Genomic DNA, 21,388 nt, shown 5'->3' on the forward strand with positions numbered 1-21,388 from the left:
TTGCTCTGCTTTGTTATTTTAATTTGCACTGATTAGGCTTTTTTCATTTTTTTGTTTGAATTACGCCAAGCTGGAGACTCCATAAAACTAGAAATCTAGCCAACTTGAGTTGCTAGGAAAACGAAATGTGTATTTCACAAGGCACTCTCCCGGCACTAAAGTTCTCCTTTAACTAAGAAAGTTTCTTTTCTTTTCCTTTTTTTAACTCACAAATTCTTAAATGGGTCTGTGAACCAAGGCCTCTTCTCACCTTCTACCCTAACACTTGTTTTTTCCAGGATGAATGGTGAAGAGAGACCCCATCTCTGAGCCATATGTATTGCCTTGACCTGGGAGATATTTGAATATTCCCAGCCCTGACGACAGCTTTTTCATGCAGAAAGGCCAAAAAACTCTAACCCCAGGACAAACAGGAGGTTTTTCCAAGTGGGGAGCATATGGGTTAGCTATTTTGTCCCTTGCCTTAAAAATGACCTTTGCTTGGGGCACCTGGGTGGCTCAGTGGGTTAAAGCCTCTGCCTTCGGCTCAGGTGATGGTCTCAGGGTCCTGGGATCGAGCCCCGCATCAGGCTCTCTGCTCAGCGGGGAGCCTGCATCCTCCTCTCTCTCTCTGCCTGCCTCTCTGACTACTTATGATCTGTCTGTCAAATAAATAAAAATCTTAAAAAAAATGACCTTTGCTTTCTATGAAGGTGAAAATAAAGAAAGAGATTTGGCTACTGAGGTTTGCCTGCCCACTAAAGCCAGCTGCATTTTGATAGCTGTGGCCTGTTGGAAGTGTTGTCAGTTCAAGACCGTAAAGGGGACAGTACGTGACAAACTATACTATACCTTACGTGTACCATAGAATGAAGTTAGTTCAGCATCCCTGGCAAGTCCAGGAAATTCTTGTTGTGCTTAGGTCTTACACTTGGGATACCCTGTTGCTTGGGTAGAATTTTACTTGATGAAATTTTGATGGGTCAAAGCTGGTGTAGCAGCAGGAAGTTTTTCATGAATTTCACTTTTTTGTTGTCATTCATCTACTACCCAACATACTAAAACATTCACCTTTGGCAGATGTGCTTAGGAAGAACGATTTCCACAAATCATCTCATTCCACACAGCCAGCTTTTTAGAACTTTTTGTTAGACTATAGTTCCAGTTCTCAAGACAAATAAAGTGTACAAAGAAGAGGGACTCTTAGGGAGTGAGGTCTTGTGCAAATCTTTGATATTGTGTCTTATTTACCAACTGTTTCATGTAAACTAACCTACTTCTTGTTTACTTGGCTTTGGTCTATGGCTTTGTGTATGTTTTCCCTCACACCTGGAATGCTTTTACCTTTCTCTTCCTCTCTACATGCTCTGCCCCCAAAATCCAGCTCTGAAATCAGCTCCTGCTAAGACCTTTTTTTGATGTGTTCAACTTGACCAAGATCACTCAGATGTGTTTCTCATTTTGTCATTGGTGTGATATTATAGCTCATGGTTTATCATTGCAGAAACTTTAATATATTGTAGGTGAACGAATGTGCCCTGAACCTAAAAGGAACATCTTATTCTAACACCTTCTATTGTCTGTGTTAACATTATCAAGGAAGGGACTGCATGGACCAATTAGCCCTCCTGGGTGTGTTTCTTGATGAACTCTTTTCTCGGGTGTGCCATTGGACATAAGCAATCAAGGCTGCCATCTTCTTTTCCGTTATGTTCTGTAGGGTGCACAATATGGTGGCTAGCGCAACTCAAAAAGTTCTTTTAGCTCCTCAAAGTAGTACTGAGCACTAACTCCCTACAAAGCACCTGTGATAACATGATAATGATAGACACAGTGCTCTCTGGTGGTCACTTAGATACTAGACCAGAGCTTGGCAAACCATACAGCCCCAGACCTGGCCTGCTACCTATTTTTAAAAATAAATTTTTGTTGGCACCCAGCTCAGCCCATTCACTTGTCTAGATATCGTCTGGTTGATTTTGTGCTCCAATGGCTGAGTTGAGTAGTTTAACAGAGACCATATGGCCCACGAGGCTAAAATATTTATTATCTGGCCATTTACAGAAAAAGTTTGTTGACCTCTGACCTAAATCTTTGCAATGTGTAGTAAGAAGACAATTACTGGCTTAAAGCATAATAAAGACTAATATAAAAACCAGACCAAATGAACTATTAAAAGATAAATTACACAAATGTACTGTCTTGGACAACTTTAAAAGGCAGCTGCTTTCTATAAATAAATATTTAGGAACTTGTATTTTCAATAGAAAAAAAAAACCCAAAAAACCAAGGCCTAGAGATGTAGGGTTATCACTCCTCAACTCTACTGAGAAGAAGCACTGTTCCTGTAACTGTTTGTGAGGCAATCATTTCATGTATTTATTCAATAAGTACTTGTTGAGGACTTGATTCGTTCCAGGTACTGAAGCCTGGAATGCACGGTAAGCCAAAATGGAAGGAAATACTTTACTCTCCGATTCTGTATGAGAAAACTGAGTATCTACAATAAATGGTAAGCCAGGACCAGAACCAAATCTCCTGACCTTGCACTGTGGTCAAGTATGCTTAGGTCAATAATCATGCCTATGAGATACACAGATTGGAAAAAAAATATATACAGATTCATGACAAACATGACTTTTCTCTCTGGTGGTAAATTTATTGGTTGGTGGTACCATGTCTGATTTTCTTCATCAATATCCATATATGAGCTCACCGAAAGGGCAATCCCCGTGTGGGCTGTATTGACATTAACTAGCTGTATGACTGTATTCTCTGAACTTCAATTTCCTCAGCTGTACAATGGGGTAAATCATCTCTAACTTGTCGATGATGGAAGGTAATGGGGTAGGGCGCTGTGCACGGAAACTAAAGATTTAACACAATCCTGAGCAGTAGAGGTATCCGGATAAGGATTCATACACAGACTAACAAATATTCCTGGAGTATCTCCAGTATGCAGTCCCGCCTAATACTGTCCCTTTCCGGCCTGTGACCTGCTTGCTTTATTCCTAATTTGCTTAGTACTTTTCTTCATTGTGAAAAATTGGGAGCAGTAAGATTGGCCTAACCAAGCTGTTGTGAGAATTGTCATGAGATGCTCGAAGCCATCCCTGGGCGCCTACTCTGTGTAAGGGGTTCGAGAGATACGAGTGTCCTTTCTTCTGTCTGTGTCCTCTTGACCATTAAGGTGGTGTTACCACAGTATCAGAAGGCACATCAAGTTGTAGCAACACGAGAGGGAGGAGAATGACTGCATTTCTTACAGGTACACAGTGAAAGTGGTCATATCTTGCAAGGCGATGGCCTTGGTGAACAGGGCATGAAACTCCATCATGATGAAATCCGTTGGCTTGTCCCTTCCAAAAGTCTTGTTTCTTTGCCCTGGTTTGAAATTTGAAGGCAGAAGAAAATCCCTCTTATCACCTTAGTCGCCAGGAGTGATGGGACAAATTGGGCATACAAACACTATGTGAGGGTCGGGTAATTATTCTAGCAACGTGGGGGAACTATCTCAGTAGTGAAGGAAACACTCCCTTTACCTCTTCCTAATTCCGAAGCCAAAACTTCTTCTGTGCCAGTCTGCTTTAAAATCCAGCGACACCGCTGCCGGCTGTCGTCGCATGATGTCAGAGAAGGCGCTGAACACTTAACGAATTCAGGGGTGTGTTTCAGTGATGAGAAGTGCTGTCTAGTGTTAACAGTGTCAGTCTGAGAGAGACTTGAAGGCACAAAAACCTATGTTTATGTAGGTTCTCATTCATGTCGGGTGTTACACGTATTGCTTTTGATGAAGATGTATGATTGAGTTACTGGATATGACATCTGTTGAGAGACGGAAGATTACCATGGGTGAAATGCGGCAGAGTAAAGGATGGAGTGTGAATGAAAGGTTACATGCACTGATGTCTTGTTTATTTGATTTAGGAGTCTGAGATAGAATTAATCTATTTCAGTTTTTAGCATGTTAGAAGAACTATCTTAAAGATATGCTTTCCCATACATAACCGAAAGATATCAAAAGAGACTTCAGAAGGAAGATTTAATTCAGTTTTAGTTGCACAGAAGTGTGTGCTGGGGGGTGGGGATGAGAGTCGGGGACTCTGTTCTTAGAAAAGCCTAAACTGCTTTCACGTGTCTTATTCTGTTTCTATTCACGATACTGCAGTGCAACAGGGAAAGCCAGGTTTGGTTTTTTTGTTGTTGCTGTTGCTTTTTTTTTTTTTTTTTTCATGAAGTTTAAATGTTTTCAGTGAAAACAGTGAACAGTGAAAACCCATTTTATCTGTTATTTTTCCGGAACTCATCATCTCTGAACACAGAAATTAAAGAATGAAATGGGCTATAAACTGAAGCTGAACAGTCTAATTTCACTGTTGCAGTTAATATGGTGAGAAAACCCTCAAAACCATGGACATTTAAAGGGCAGAAAATAAATGCAATGTTTGAGTTTGAATTCTCTGAATAGCACCTGGGTTTTGGCAGCTGAAAACGATGCTAGAATTCACAATGAAGAACCGAAATTCTCTCAGAACGAATCATGCTCTGAATGTACACACTTTCTTTCCCACACTATTTGCTAATTCTACTGTGCTAAAGGGTAAGCTGGGCGCGTTACTGCCTCCATTTTACAGATGGAGAAAGAGAGCGGAGTTCCAGACGGTCCCAACTCACAAAGAGGGTCAGGGGCAAGGTCACAAATAGAAACTTGGATCTCCTCACTCCCAGACTGCAGCTATCGTCACTGAACCAAATTCCCTCTCTCCGGGCCATTCTAAATGCATTCATTTATTCGCATCTGCAAAATGGAACACAAGCGGCCCCAAATAAGTGCTCCTGCTCTGGCCTGGGCTGGCTTCCTACTCCTGACCGTTCTGGATGAGACCTCACGCCTCTTTTCTGGTTTCTTCTAGCAGGACTGTCTGCTGCAAAGTCGTCTCCCCGACCCTGAAACCTATATGCTCCCTTTTGTTTTGGACTGTATTATAAAATGACTACATATTCCTTGCTAAATTAAAAAAAAATTTTTTTTAAGTGGAAACAATTTTTTCAACTATGCATGTCTTCGCTGCAGAAAATTTTGAAAGTAGAAACAAAGTAGAAGCAAAACAAAATGGCATAGTTTACTAGGACATAACTCCTATTAAAAATAAAAACATCTTGATTTTCATTTTTAATTAATTCAGATGCTTTCCCTTTTTGATTTAAAATGGAAAGCTTTTACTGCATATACGCCTGTGTGGATATGTGTGCATCTGTCCTTATAGACACATACACATATAACATACACATACACAGAATCAAAGGAAATCTTTATTCTTTCCTACTCTCCATTACTATTACTTTTTCTCAATTTTTCTATCCATTTATAGGAAAGAGAGGGTGGTATTGCTATAAATGCCAGCAGGAGGGCGGTAAGTCAGGCAATGAACTATCCTCTTGAATTCCAGGGCACATGAAACCAGCCCTAATAAAAACTCCATTTTTCTTTCTCCCCCCACAAAATGTAATTTAAAATTGCATTCATTTTAGGATTTCTGTTGAAACACACAGAACCAAAGGCCTGAGACTGTCTATCGGAACAGCCTGGAATTTAGCGATGCCAGCCTTGCTCAGATGAGTGCCTGACTCACTGGGACACCCCCCCCACCCCCGGCCCATCAAGTGATATGCCAGGGGGCATAGACGGAATCTGATATTAAGGCAGACTATTGATTCTTTAGATTACCTCCTAGGGAAAATAATTATCATTTAATCTTTGTACGGGTGGATTTTTGTATTTTAAAGTCTACTTTTTGGGGGGGGCAACAAGAGAAATATTAGTTTTGATCCTCAAAGTTCTTGTCTCTGATTTTAAAGGGATATTGCTTTAGTTCTCTATCCTTTATGGTATCAATACGCTCGTGGAAATGGTGACGAATAAATCCCACAGAAAGTAGTTAGAGAAGATCAAACATAACCTTCACTGCAGACATAGAGGTGCCTATTCTTTTTTACTCAAAAAAAGATCCTGACTTGGAGATGCCCTCTTCTTTCAGAAAAGAAAGTCAGCATCGTCTTCTCTTCTTTCACTAATATTTACGCGAAAATAAACTGCCTTTTATTGTCTTCTATAATGGAACTCAAACTTTGATAAAGAGGGGGCAGATTTAAATCACAGGCCTAACTGCTTTATTAAGTATATTCTTAACCAAGTATCATTATAAGAGCATAAATAATACGTATGTTTGGTCACTGGAGAAAGAATATTAATAAATTATTAACTTCTAATAAATGAGACTGCTAAGAATTTTAACATAATTTAATCTCACTGCTGTGCATTCAGCTGTACCGTGTGAATAGATTAGTCCCCAGCTTCCGTGTTGGGGGGGGAGGGGGTCAGTTCATTTCTCAATGCCACGAGCAGAGATTCAAAGATATTTAAGAAAGATTACTCTTTGAAGGGTATTTCATTTACCCTCCTTAAAACACATAAAATACGAAATTTTCACTTAACTTTTTGGTGTCTTTGAAACTTCTGAATGCTTCCATTTTACCTGCAATATCCTATTATTATTATTCCAGCTCAAGTTTTCCTGACAGAAATAACTTAGTACCTTGGCTAGAAATGTTATCAGGGAAAACTTGATGCTAACGTGGCAATTGGGTAATGAGGGGTTTGTAAACCGAGTCAGAGCATGTAATTCTCCTCATAGGTTGCTCTCTCTCTAGATTTTATGACTTTAAGTACTTCATGATCAGTAAATAATAAATTCAATTTACCGGATAGAAGTTTTGTCACTTAGAAATACTCACTTGGAATATATATTTCTTAATTGGCATCAATGGCACATTTCCCAGGAAGCATAACAAAATGGATCATTTAATAGATGCCCAATCTCTCCATCCATCTATCTATCAGTGCGGCACACGATGTTTTGACTTTAATATGGTAATTATCTCAGGCTGACTTCAGAGCAGGAAGCTGCCTCCCACACAGCAGTGCTTAATTACTTTAGACTTCAGCTTGCCAAGTGAAAAATTGACTGTTTTTTTGCACATTGCATGGAATTGAAATGATTTCATTGTCATTTCGGTTGAAATACAGCCTGACATCAGCATAGAATCATGGGAAAGATAATGCAAAATTTCTCTGAAATTCTAAAATGGTCTGAAAGCTGCCTTATTTTTTTATGAAGCGGCATTTCATTTCCAGAATGTTAATGAAGATCCACTTCATCTTGAGAGAAGCAAACTTTTAGGAATTCACTTCTGTGAATAATTCCAGCGGCAACTCCATAAAGGGCAAGGCTCCTAGGTAGCTACAATTGAATGTGCACTTTGACAATTAGGGGGCAGAAGAGCAATTGGAATTGGTGTTGACATGATCAGTGGTAAAAATTGTCAGTTTGGGTACGCAGCTAATAAAACTAAAGCAGTAATAATCGCCTTATCCGGAGAATTTAAGAAAGTGCACCTTTATGCAGATTCTGCATAATACTTTTCATGTGCTGTTGCACTAAACATGGGTACAATAGAGCAGCAAAGTGAACGCAGGCTATGTTTGGGTTGAAATTTATTAGAATTTCTTTTTTTTTCTTCAGATTGCAGCTGCCAATCACATGCTACTAATTGAATAATTTTCAGGATACCAAAGGCAGATTTCATGAATAAAATGTCCACAAAAATGTTGGATGGAGGGAGAAAGTAAAATTAGGAGGGGAGGCATTGGTATAATGGAGCAAATCACACCCAAGTTTTTACTTTGGCCAGAAGCGCTCGGCAAGTAGCACTGACACCTTTGCCATGTAAACCGCAGGGGAAAGTAATTAAATTTAACAGAAGCTGCCCTTGATTTAAAGCCACAGGGGAAGTAATTAAATTTAATGGAAGCCACTACTTCTAAACAAAGATATATGGTATTTCTCTCACCAAATGTTACTTTATTTTTTTCAAATGTGCCTATAGCTTCTGGTAGCCTGCTTATAGAAACCAGTTCCAGAACGCCTAATGGACAATACATGACTGAATATTAGCGGCCATACTGGTCAATCATCTGATGCGAGTGCATTGGCGTTGCAGTTGCGGACGTGGCGGAGTGCGGCCCTCCGCGCTGCCCTCTGTGGAGCTTGCTCAAAACCAGCCCCTGGCCTTGCGATGGAGGCAAGACATTTTGGGAAAAACATCGCCTTGCAGCGTTGGGGGCAGCTTTGATCGTGCATCAGCGTCAACTCTCTCCCAACCTCTGCCCCCGGGGCTGCCATTATCCTGTTGAGCTGATTCAGTGTGCTGGCTTTGGAAGAAATGAAGTTCTCCTTTCTTGAAATGCGTGCTTTGGCTATCAGGGTTCTCCGGGCCAGGCCCCAGGGGCCGGTATATTTTCTTCCACCTTAGACCAGCCCAGCTCTGTGAAGGATGCTCCCTGAAAATGGTGGGGCCTCTCACCAAGCCACCTTCTCCCCAAGCCTTCTACCTGGGCTCTGATAGCCTCAAGGAAAAGGTAACTTGTGGTATTTTGTGCAAGGATGCCCTGCTTCTCAAGTCATGCATCTTTGGGCTTTATCCTGAACTTACAAGGCCCATAATGGCCAGCATAGCCTGGGCTGCTCCTGTGTTCCTTTCAGCTTTGTGTTAAAAAAAAGAAAAAAAAAAGCATATATATATGCTACACACACACACACACACACACACACATACACACACACACACATATATATGTATATGTATATATGCATTTATATATATTTTCTATATATATATAAATAAATGCTTTTTTTTTTTTTTAACTGTTTTTACCTAATGGGATTGGAAGGAGTAGTATTGATGGAGGGTAAGAGGATCCATTTCCCTTCCTAAACTTAAGATTAAGAAAACCGGAGATATCCTGCTTACTTAGAGTCTGTGGGTGACAAAGCAGTGCAACGGGTGTGATCCATAGGAGAAGCCTCAATGAAAACTAATTGTTGAAACAGTCTTGATCTGAATACCATGTAGTTTAGAGAGGCAGAGTGATGGGCAGCTGGACCCTCTGCCTAGAATTCTTGATTTGAATCCTGCACTGTCCTTCTAACTGCATGACATTGGCAAGTCGCCTTCTTGCATCTTAGTTTCATTATCTATCAGGTAGGGACAGTAACGGTATCTGCCGTCCAGGAGCGTGGGAAGGATCAAATAGGCTCCATACACGTAAACTGCCCAGAATAGTGCCTGACACACCATAAACACGGTCTAAATGTTGACCCTTATTACATACAATATATGTTGGATTTCACTGCCCATTGACAGTAACAGTTCCACGTCATACCCAGCAGCATAAAAGAATATCCCCCACGGTTTTATTTGAATTCCATACTCCAAACTACATTGTAAACATGGATCCTTGTATATTATGTTTTAAGTGGACTCTCTCTGCAGCCACAGTCCCTACTGCTTTGGTAGAAGGGTGATGGTGGTCTAGTTGGGAAGCTGGGGTGGGGAAATGAGGGGTGGAGGTATTGAGGGGATGGAATTGAAGACAAGGTTATCTAGGAGGTATGGTGGTGTGAGATGTAGGTCAGTATATCTTGTTAAATCACGAACAAAAGCCCAAATAGTGCTTCCCTTTACCGTAGTGGATTATGTCAGTTTCCCTGGTTAGCCCAGACCCAGCGCCGCATAAGTGAAATCCGTCACTCTTCCTTCCAGGACTGAATGCAATAGTCACAACCCATTTGTCAACCATATATTTTCCTGTCATGGAGTTGTTGGGTGGAAAACCACTGGAAAAGAATTTTTCTTTGTCAGATAAACTTTTCACAACAGAAGAATGTAGTGAAGGCTTCTGAAATAAATCTAGCGGCACTGGGGAGTTTACAAATACTAGCATATTAATATACAGCTAAAATAATAATAAAAAACACCATGCTGCTAAAGATGTTTAGTATTATCAGCTCACTGCAGGAGTTTATTAGAAACTCCTGCTTTCTTTTATTAAAATTTCAATTGGCTTGGTGAATGAGATCCTATGTTAGTGTCATAAAGTGAGAAGCCAGAAGGAGAGGATATTGGCATTTAAGTGCAGATTTCATTTTAAAAACACTTTACATTATAAAAGAAGATTGCATATTGTAAATATTACATATAATGGGAGTGGTGTTAAAAGAAGTCTTAGTAATTTTTAAAAATTCATCAAATTGTCTTTGTTTATGATGATATCTGGCAGATTTTATATTTCTGTAGTAAAGCAAAGTTTTAAATTTATCCCAAGATGTTTTTAGTTATGTGCACCAAACATGGTTTTAAAAAACTTTTCGTGAAATGATGCATAAGTGTAATTTAATGGCAATCGTCTTTGGCAGTAGGACATGACAATTGCTTGATTTTATAATTAGCTGATGATTTTCCCTCCGCATTTTGGAAGCTTTGTTAAACTAACTCGGTTTATCTGGGCAGCCGGACAGATTGCAAACCCTCATCTATGGTGGGATGCTGGGCTGGCAATGTCGTCGTAAATGATACGGAACACTTTCTGAAGGAAGCCCAGGAGTTGCTTTCCTGGCGAGAACTGGTCGCTGCTCCTTTACCTGGGGGAAAAACGGGTGGCGAGGACAGAGGCAGGCGAAGTCCGGGGTGCAACAGCTGGGAAGCCAAGATGAAAACCTCGCTTCCTCGTCTCAACATCTGGAGCCTTCACGGAAGTGGGAAGTTTGCAGGTTTGCAGCTGCAGCCCTTTCATGACAAGTTCGGTAAATTTTACACATGGTTGCTTGCCTCGCAAATATTTTCCAGATTTAACATGTTTACAGCATTGACATTTGAAGCTGAAGCCCCTTCCTTCTTGATTAGAGCGCGGAGTACTCACAGACTGCGTTCTAACTTTATGGGGTTGGAAATCTGGGAATGGGTCATTTACAATTTTCAAACAAATCAAAATGCACTTTGATCGCTAGTCCAAGTTTCTTTAAATGCAACGAGTAATAATAACAAATTAGCCCAACATAGCTATTTTCCCCTTAAAGACGGTCATTTTTAATGTAATTATTTTATTGCACTCTAAAATCCAACCGACATATTTAATCCATCTTATTCAAAGTATATATTTTCTGAGAAGGAACATTAACTCAGCAAATTAGGTAGAGGAGAGGCTCTGTGTCGGTGTGTGTTTATGTATGTTTTTACATTTTCAGCTACATGTATCTTTACCCGTATTTTCTAATTGGAATCGCTCACATTTTTTTTAATAAATCTTTAGGTGCATTGTATGTTGTCAAAGCAATATATGGAACATTTAGCAATATAATACTTTCAAAACAAAGAGAATGTTCTCTTGGATTTTTCAGTATTTAAGTTCCCTAGTTCCAATTTTTTTAGCAGATTAATTTTACATTAACAACATCAGTTGTGTTTAACATTGATTTTGATCTTGCATTTGAAATAAGATGAGAAGTAATTTTTATTGATACAGTCTATTTTTTTTTAAGAGCCATAAACATTCAGTTGACTGTCACAATGCTCCTAAGTTGCTAACAGGCATGAGAAAAGCATTCATTTAATATGAGACATTTTATCATCCTCATCTCCACAAATGTAAACTCTATTGTTTTAAACTGGATTTACTGGTGTTCAGATGTATAATTCTAAGAATTTTCTTTAACACTAGTTACATTGTTGAATACAATATTTCTCCTTCTCCACTGAAGATAAACCATGGTACATACCACATGAAAAACGCTGTCATAGAATAAACTTTAGGATATGATATTTCGAATACAAAACAAAAGCCACCGCTATCCCTCCAACAAAACAAATAAAAACCAATCGCCTTGCCACTGTGGAAAAATGCATTAAGCATGTATCAATATTGTTCCTATAATTTGGAAGGGATGAGGGTGATTTTTTCTTTTTTGTGTGCTAAGTTTATATCGCCTCTCCCCACTCCCAAGAAATAGATATTTGCCTTGAGTAACGTTTAACACAGTCCCGGGATGACTTATATGAGCAGTCAAATGGTTTGTATTGATTTTGAAATTCGTATTTGTAGAAAGATATTTTAACAAGATTTTTGAAAGGAGATAGTACTTCAAAATCAAATGCATTTGGGATTAATTGCAGAGTCAAACATCTTAATTTTAAAGAGGAGAAAGACAAGAACAAATGAAAAAAAATGAAGATCCGTAATGAAAAGCAGTAAAATAATCTAAGTGAATCATTTTATTAAAACGGCTGTTTCCCTATAAATAAGGAACCATAAAAAGTACAATTTGTATATTCTGTTACAAAAAGCCTCACTCTAGGCAGCCAACTACTAAAATTTTATATGGAAAAAAAAATGCTCCCCTAAGGAAAATGTGCATATCTGCTGTTTCTTTTTAACAAAGATTGAGATGCTTATAAAGAACTTAGCAAAACCTTCTAAAAATAAAACCCATTTCACCGTCCCTCACCCCCTTCACTGTGCACACTGTGTATGTGAGGGTTTTCTTTTTTCCCATTCATGCTGAATTGTCTGATTCCAATTTAAATTGCCAGTCAGTGTTTCACAGCTTTGCACAGCACTTTCTAATTTTTTCCTCTTGGGCATCTCTATTTGAAATGAAGCTTTACTGTCTCACGTAGATCTGCAACAAACAAGTGTACCTACTTGATGGTTTAATCGTAACTGGCTAAGCTCAAAAAAAAAAAAAAAAAAAAGAGAAACAACCTCAGGAAAAATGCACGGGACACCACCAGCCGACAAAATCAAAACCCTCAGCCGAGATGCAAATGATATTTTATTATTTGAAACAGCTGCCCTGCCGTGTAGCGTCAGACAGTTATTCCTTTTTTATGGATTTTTCCTGAATACCTTCATGAAGGTGTGGTATATCCTTTCATGCTTTCCCTGGTGACCAAAGCTCTCCTGCCATTTACCTTGCTCCAGGTGATTTTGGGGAAATACCATAGCCGGGCATCATTACAGCGCCGGGGTAGTTGTTTAGTTGCTAATTGATTCTCAGAGGAAGCAGAATGACGCTGTGGAATGGATTCCTTGTGTGAAATCCACAGACTTCTTTTTTTGCTCCCCTTTTTTTCCTACAGTGCGTCCTTAAAAATTCTTCAGTTTAAGCGTGCCTGTATTTGTGAAATTAAAACTGCCACCTTTTCTGGACATTTGACTGTGAAAAACCTTTATGCAGGAGGTCATAATACATTCTGCCTTTCTTAGCCAAAAAAAGGAAACCTTTGTCAGTTCTCAGGACTAAGATGCTTTTCTACTTAAAAAAAACAAAAAAAAAAAAATTCTTTTTTTTACTCTGGTTTTAACGGTGGAAGAACTTGATGTATGTCATGATAAAAATTTAATCTGGGTGTTTTTGACCTGTGGTTCAAGAGGACTCACTCATGAGTCCTCTTGAACTCAGAATCTCACAGGGCAGTGCAATAAATATTTGTTTTAAAATACAGCTTCATCTGTCTCGAGTCTTTACTAGGTAATCCTGTTGTTAGCATCTGTGCTGTAATGAATGCTGTGATATAATGGAAACTTTTCACAAATAAGGCGTCCTTGCTTTAAAAACCGCGCATGGTGTCGATTTTTTTACAGGTACATTATTTCTGCGAATGGGTTTATCAGCAGTACAACAACATTACAAGACAAGCTAAGCCGTAAAAAGGATTAAGTGGCGCTGTATAATACTGATTAAGTAACGGAGCGATACAGGCGAGCTGTGAGTAACCCGTGCTGCCAAGTCTTCTGAAACAACACAGTCATAAAAGTTTACTTTCCTTCAGACCCAACTCTTTCCTCTCTAACTGCTCAAACATAAGCTATTCTCCAGTCACTAAATTCTGCCTATGTTCAAAACAGTCATCAACAACAAACACCCTTTTTTGGGTCTTCCCGTTTTCATAATCCTTCTGTGATATGCAGTTTGGGTCAGTGACTGCCCCTTACCCCCAGGGCGTGATTCTTAACCTCTTCAGTTTCCTTACCTGTAAAAGGAGGCTAAGGAGACTACCTTAAAAAGTCACTTTGAGGATCAAAGAGATAATGCTGATAAGTCCTAAGAACAGTACCGTGCACATTTTAAGCACTAAAAATATTAACTGTTATTAAGGGAAATAATTGTGAGATATTTTCCCCACTAATGAATACATTATGGACAACAGACCTGCTTTTGTTTTTTTAAATCTACTGAGATGGGCTTCATGTTTTGTTATGATTACAACACAAAACAGTGGCAGGTACCCTGAGAATGTTTTCTAATGCTGCACCCTGAAATTTAAGATCAGCACAAAAACAGACTTCACATACATACACACACACACACACACACACACACACGCACACACACGCACACATTCAAAATGCTATTTATAAATGACTTGGTGTATTTGCCCAAATAATATGTTTAATGTGAAGAATATTCCAAAACTGAGGTTGACTCACTGAAGATTCTTTACCTGTCAACTGCTTACGAGAGAGGTTCAGCCAGTTCAATTTTCACGAGAGAAATTAGTTTTAGGAGATAACTTCAGCCATATCACTTGAAATGCTTTTCATATGGGCTATAGAGGGTTATAAATTCTAATTTAATATAAGGCAAAGAAAAAAAGGGGGGCAAAAAAAGAAGTCTGTGGATTTCACACAAGGAATCCATTCCACATTGTTTTCACTAGTTTTTTCCAAGACCCCTGGGGGAACCCAACAATAGGTTATATCAAGTGCAATTAGACTCCTAAATCAGAAGCAAATAAAGGAACCCAACAATAGGTTATATCAAGTACAATTAGACTCCTAAATCAGAAGCAAATAAATTAAGACAGATGTTGATATTTCAAAAATAGTCAGCTTTCCTCATACTTGGGCACAGCTCATCAGATGTGTTAGGGAGTAACAACGTCTCCTCTTCAGTGCATCACAGTTCTTTTCAGAAAACAGGGAAAAACACCTACCTGAGTGCGACTCCAAAACCTGAACCCAAACTGGGTTATTCCACAATGTGATGAGTGTAGATTACGTAATTGCACCCAAACTTGGAACCCTAGATTTTAAGTGTTTAAAACTTAATTTTGCATGTTGCCTTTCTGGGCTGTGCTGCAAACAGGTGTGAGCTGGAGTGGGGTGCCACGGGGAGGAGCCCAGGACAGCAGGGGTAGCAGGCTGAGGAGCACTGAGCAAGGCTTTGTTATTAGACATCAGTGTGCTGCTAGCGGCGGAGTGAAGCTTCTTTTGCTTGGGGAGGGCTTCTCTGCTGGGGCTGGAGAGAACTAAAGAAGGAGGAACCACGGTGGGAGTGGACATGGGCTGGTGAGGCGCGCAGGGTGTCAGCAGTGGAACCGGTTTCTGCGGAGGAAGCAAGCTGGTGGCAGGCAGGCAGCCCGGGGAGGCAGAGCTGAGGGCAAGCAGAGGCACCAGTCCCTGAGCGTTTTCTGGAAAACTACTCTCCAGTTTCCTGTCAAAACAGAGAATAGCAGTGGAGGGACCGACCCCCGAGGACCTCTTCAGCCAAAGAGACTCTGACTTTGGAGGTATATTTTATTTTTATTTATTATCACAACACAGACTATAAATTTAAGAACCTATTGGAGTAATTTCCCCGAGGAAGAAAGCTGACCCCATTCCTACCTCCGCCCTCCTCTCCAAGTGCTAAGTGTGCCGCGAAGCATTTGGAATGCTTTCTTAGAAGTTCCAGATCCTTCGACCACTCCCACTGCAGCCGGTCCCTCAGTCTGCTAATCCTGGGGCTTATTTATGAGGACAGGCGAGCAGTGGGCACGCCTTGGCAGCAGCTGTGAGGCCTGCCCCCCACCCCAGGAGACTCGGGGTAGGTGGAGGTGGAGCGGGAGATAATGACTGTTTGGAGACAACCTATTGAAGCCACTGTTTGTTCTATAATAAAAATTACTCGGTGGCTCTGAGCATGAACTCTCAAAGGGAGGGTGCTGCGGGAGGCACTTGGAGACTTTGTTTTAACCAAATGAACCAACAGAAGCTTGGGGCTTTGTTGTGACGAGAGCCGGCTTCGTCGCTGGCCTTCCTCAGGCTTCATTTGCTTCTGAGGCACCAGCCCTGCCCCTCGGGACTCTGTGGGTGAGGCAGCTGCAGCAGAGACTGGGAAGGGCTAAGCAGAACTCAGAAACTTCAGGGAGGGGCGGATCGGAACACAGCTCCCTGAGCCGCCTTCCAGAACACACAGGCCCACGGCACACTGTCTCTATACACGCTTTCACAAAAACAGGAGCAAAATAAGATTCACACCACACCCTAAAGGTCCAGAGTCTGAACTGCGGCAACTGTCAGAATCTGTGATTTCCCCCGAGAGACGAGTCTCATGGGGCTCTGGAGAGGAGAAGCAGAGCGGCCCTACTGAACTTGGCCCCCAGGGAGCCTCCTGGTTGCTGCACTGGAGACACCCACCTTCTCTGAGATTCCACATGCATTGGGATGTGTCTGGATACTGCAGGGGAATGTCGGCATCGCAAACCCCGATGCTCGCCCCACAAGCCCCCCCCACCCCCACTCCGAGTCCCCAACCTGGAATGATTTTAGAATGTATGCTGTTTGCTTACTTCAGGGAAAGGGGTCAGTCTAGGAGCAAGAGGAGGGCAAGGATAGTCCAGAACATGAGAGCAATAAAAGTGAGGTCAGACAGAATGGAAGAGTCACAAAGCTTTCCTACAGGCAGGTTTCCTTGCGGGTTTTTAATACCAAACAAAAGACAAACGGCCAGTCACCCGTTGGGTCACGGGGATCGCAGGCAGGGCGGCTCCTTCTCCATCGGGTCTGGGGCTGCAGCTGCCCTCCAGCTCCTCCATCTCCGTGCACAGAAGGCTTGTGAGTAGAGGACCCAGGCTCCCGGAGCCCACCTCCCTGAAGCGGATTCCTGGCTCGGAGAAGCTCCCTGCTGTAGAGACAGGGAGTCTTCCCCAAGTCTCCCCGACAAGCTGCTTGGCTCGCTTTGTATTATCTCCTGGCATCTGTGCATGCCCTGCTTGCATCTAATGTATATTTATTCTCGAGGACTAGGAGCCTTGGCGGGCCCTGGAGTTTGAGTGAATGGCACAGCGGTACTGGGGAAGATTCATTAGCTGTACATTTCTAGGTTATTTGACGTGGGAGATTTTAAGCAGTTTACGTGGTGAGGAGAAGGCAAAGTGACAGCGTGTGAGCCTCTTATGACATGCAAAAACATGCAGCCAACACAGAATTGCCCTTTATTAGATAATCAATGTGATGCCAGATTTTTCTAAAGAGTGCTAGGGAAAATAAATAAACAAGATATAGGCCAAAGTCCAAGGGCCAGCACTGAGTCTTGCCCATGGCTCTGTCCCCTCCTAGGGGCTCCACTCCTCTAGATGAGATGTCGCTCTCTTCCCGGAGACATGATGCGGCAGGGACACTGATACGACTCCTCTGAATACGAAAAATAGAAAGAAACCCCTTTTTAATCTTTGTTTTTATGGCTGCAGACATGATTACATAGAGGAATATCAATCCCAATGGAGCACAATAGATAATACAAAGTAATTGATTGGCCTTTATCATTTTCTGTTATGATATTAAAATAACACCATAATATCAAGCGGCAGCCACTGAGACATAAAGGAAAAAGAGGAGCTGATTATGTCTAAGGGTAATCAGGTCAGGGAAGTGTGAAGGTAAGATAAATAAGGCAAATACGCAAATGGAAAAAGGCTTGAAAGAAGCAGAAGGGAGTTGGTGGCAAAGTGTCTACATAATAGAAGGGGATCTGATGGTGGGAATATCATCAAGCGGGAAGCCACGAGAGACCTCGGATTGCAGCTGTGTGATTGCGCTACGTCTCGGCTGGTGTCCCAAGCCATAAGGGCCAAAGCTGAGTGACTTAAACTTCTCTGGAAGTGCAGTAATCCTTTCAGAATACAATGCCTGCAGCCTGACTGCTATCAGGCTATGAAATTTAGAAAATGAAATACGGGAAGCATTTAGCTCTCCGTGTCTCCCAGGCTCTGAGGCTACCCACACGCCATCGTCGGCAGCCACTGAGAAAGCATCCATTGGCAGCCAGCGTTCCAAACTGCCAGAGACCAGTGTTGCTTTGTCAAAACCCCAAACACCACGGTTTGTGTCCTAATGGGGAGCAGCTGAGCAGAGTTGTTGAGAAACATGGCATCGACAGGATGCCTAGGTACGCTATTCTGTGTTCTTGCCTGTTTCATCTTTCTGTACATATTTATTCTTTCCACATATATTCATACTGACTAACGCAGGCATAATTGGTATTAATTATACCATCTTACATAAAAATATGACTAAATTTTCCCAGCAACATTTTTCTTCCTTGAAAATACTTTATGTGTATATATATATACATATTTAAAATATATAAATATATATGAATATATTATATATAGTGTATATATATATATGTTTTCTGTCTGATCAATAGATAAATATATTTAAGAACTAGTTCATTAAAAACATACAAGATCTTTGTTTTGGTCCCAGGGTCGCTACATGACATGCTTCTAATTTAGATTTCTTAACACAATGCCATACATGTGTTAAGCCACTGTCGCAAATAACCCTGTGGTGGCTGGAAGTCAGTTTTTCACATTCACACTTAAAACACGGTATAAAAGTGTCATGCCCACCAGAGTGATCCAGCCCTTTGGATAAGCAGTAATCAGGAATGTAGCTTACAGTGGTAGAATAAATCACTGTACGGCTTGTGAGTATTAGAGAACTGGTTAGCTGTGATACCCTCAAGAGATGTGGGAAGTAGTTGTTTACTCAGCAGAAGGACTCCAGTTATTATAGAATTTGTTCTTAACTCTCCTAAGTCCTGGGGAGCTGAACTCATTTGTTCATTCGTTCACTTATTCATCCCCTAATTGAAAGCCTGTTATGGGTCCAGAACTGAACCTGGTGCTGAGGTGGCAGAGACGGTCTCAAGGGGACACAGGCAATTAGGGAGCATAGGTACATTTAAGCAAATATATGAAAAGGTCCCAGTAGATAAGACACAGGTGCTATGAAATACAGAGGAAATGGAAAATCAGGGAAAGGATTCACAGGTAGATATGAATGGGAAGGGCATTTCTAGACAGAAAAGGTGAGGAAGGGCGTTTCAGGCAGCATGACATTCATACAAATGGTCCCAAAGACACAGAGTGGTCATGTCTTGGGGAAAACGGAAATGGCCTGAACGGAGTGCTGAGTGCGTGGGATGGAGTCGTGGGAGACTTGACAGTTTCCCTTCTACAAAACAGAAAGGCTGTAGATGCGTTCAGGCAGAGAAAGAGTCTGATTGGATTGTTTTAGGGCAATGGCACTTTGAAAAAGGGTAAAGAATGGGCAGAAGTGGGGACAAGAGGGACCATCACACCGCGGAGTAAAACACTGTCTTGGGCGAAGCCTAATGAACTCGTTGTGCTAAGTGCAGGGTGATCCCATTGAAACAGTCATATCACGTACATCAAAGGCTTTCGGCAGCAAGTGGCAGAAAACCGGAACAGCATCTCATCTCCAAGAGGTTCAGAAGGTTGGGATGCAGCTCCATTTCTCAGCCATTCTCTTAGCTGTGGCTCCTGTGTGTGACTGTCCTTAGCTTGGTGGCAAGATGGCCACAGCCATTCCAGCAGACTTATCTAAATGTACAACGTCCAGAGGAAGGGCCAACCCTCTCTCGCTCTCTTTTTAATGTCTCTTTCTTTGGAACGAAGAATCCTTTCCAGAAATTTCCATCAGGTCTCCCTTCATTTTCATTAGCCCTCTTAAGTCAAATGCCTATTCCTAATCCAATTACTGATACAGTTTTATAACAGATTTTGGAGAGTCAACTACTATTCATGCCATGTTTTTCTTTCACTATCTTTCCTTTTGATCTTCTTTCTCCCCTACTGAAATAACTTCTAGGTGGCTCTGTAATAAGCATGGGATGACGCCATGCCATCCTGTGTACAAACACTGCTTCATTTCTTTGTGAAAATCAAACTAAATCTGGTTGATCCCTATCCATGAGGACTGGTGAGATGTCACCTATCCATTATTGTTCACGGTTTCCTTTCCTTTCTTAATTCTGATGGATGGGAATCCTGCTCTTCACACAGATCCAGAGGATGCAGGAACCTCTTGGTCCTGAGTCCACAGTGCTTCACTGTGGTGCTCCCAGCCCAACCCTGTGACGTCTTCTCACATGTGGTTTAAGGTCCCCACATTCTCTCAAAACCTGCAAATCTCATTCTCAGGGCCTGTGGAATCAAGTCCTACCTGGTACCGGAGGTTAACTTCTTCAGACAAATTCAGCGTAATTGTATCAGTTGGTATGCAGAGTCTGTTAGTGATTGTCCGCTGCGGTCCATCTGTAACTGACAAATTCCCCCAAACCTTTAGGACCCAGATACCTGGTACCTTATCTGGGGAGACAAGAGGTGTGCTGGGGGAAATAAATGCATTGCCTTTCTTCCTGATGAGCTTAGAGCCAGCCAAATAAGACACCATTACTCAATTGTTCAACCTATAGCAGTAAGAATTCCTAAAATGTCCTGATAGAAAGCATCAGTGTATTAAAGGAGTAAACACAGCTATCTTGGGCCAGCTTGAGACTTAACTAGTCTCTCAGAGGAAGTCTGGTTATCAGGGTTCTCTAGTCCTGCATACCCAATATTTCCTTCTTTCATTATCTTTGCTCTTCAAGCACAAACCCTCCCACCCCAAACCCAATTTCCCAAATTTATTGATTTGAGGTACTTATTAGCAGGAATGATCTGATTGATTAATTCACATGAAGCATGAACTGAACATCCTGATTAAGTGATATTCTTACCTGGGCTATTGAAAATTTAAAAGAGCTGTCTTCTACCCCAGATGAATTGACTTCTGATGGTGGATTTCAGGCAACATGGAGGAACGTAATTACTGGAAGAGTTGCAGGTGTGACCTCTTAAATTCACACTATATGTTAGAATAGCACCTTTTACAAACTTCTATGTAGAATATTGTATTTTAATAGTCTGCTGAAGGGGCTTTCTTTCCCACAAAACAATGACTCCCTTGAGGACAAGACAATGCCTCAGCCCCTAGCACAATTCCTATCACAGAGCAGCTTTGTGTTTTTGATGGCTGCTTAAAGCGTCTTTTTACAATTAATCTATTACGTGGGCTCTGGGGAAATCAAAAAGAGAATGAAGGGATCACTTTCTTGTTTTTCATCCATTAAATAATCCATATTTTTCTAATCTTTGACAGTATTTATATTCCGTAAATCTCCATTGTCCAGTTTGGAACTGTCTTAACTTGCTCACAATTGTTTTAAAATGTAGACTTCCCATCAAGGCTTCATATCTGGGTATTTAAGTGACCAGTTGAGAAATTCCCACAATTGCAGTATTCTTGCATTGGGTTTTTGTGTCAGAGCACTTAACTTGCCTCTTAGCTCCTTTCCATGCCCACGTGTGTTCATAGAGCTGTTTTCCAAGTGAGATTTAT

Source organism: Martes martes, assembly GCF_963455335.1.
Source record: "Martes martes genome assembly, chromosome: 4".
In the NCBI taxonomy this organism is placed as follows: Eukaryota; Metazoa; Chordata; class Mammalia; order Carnivora; family Mustelidae; genus Martes; species Martes martes.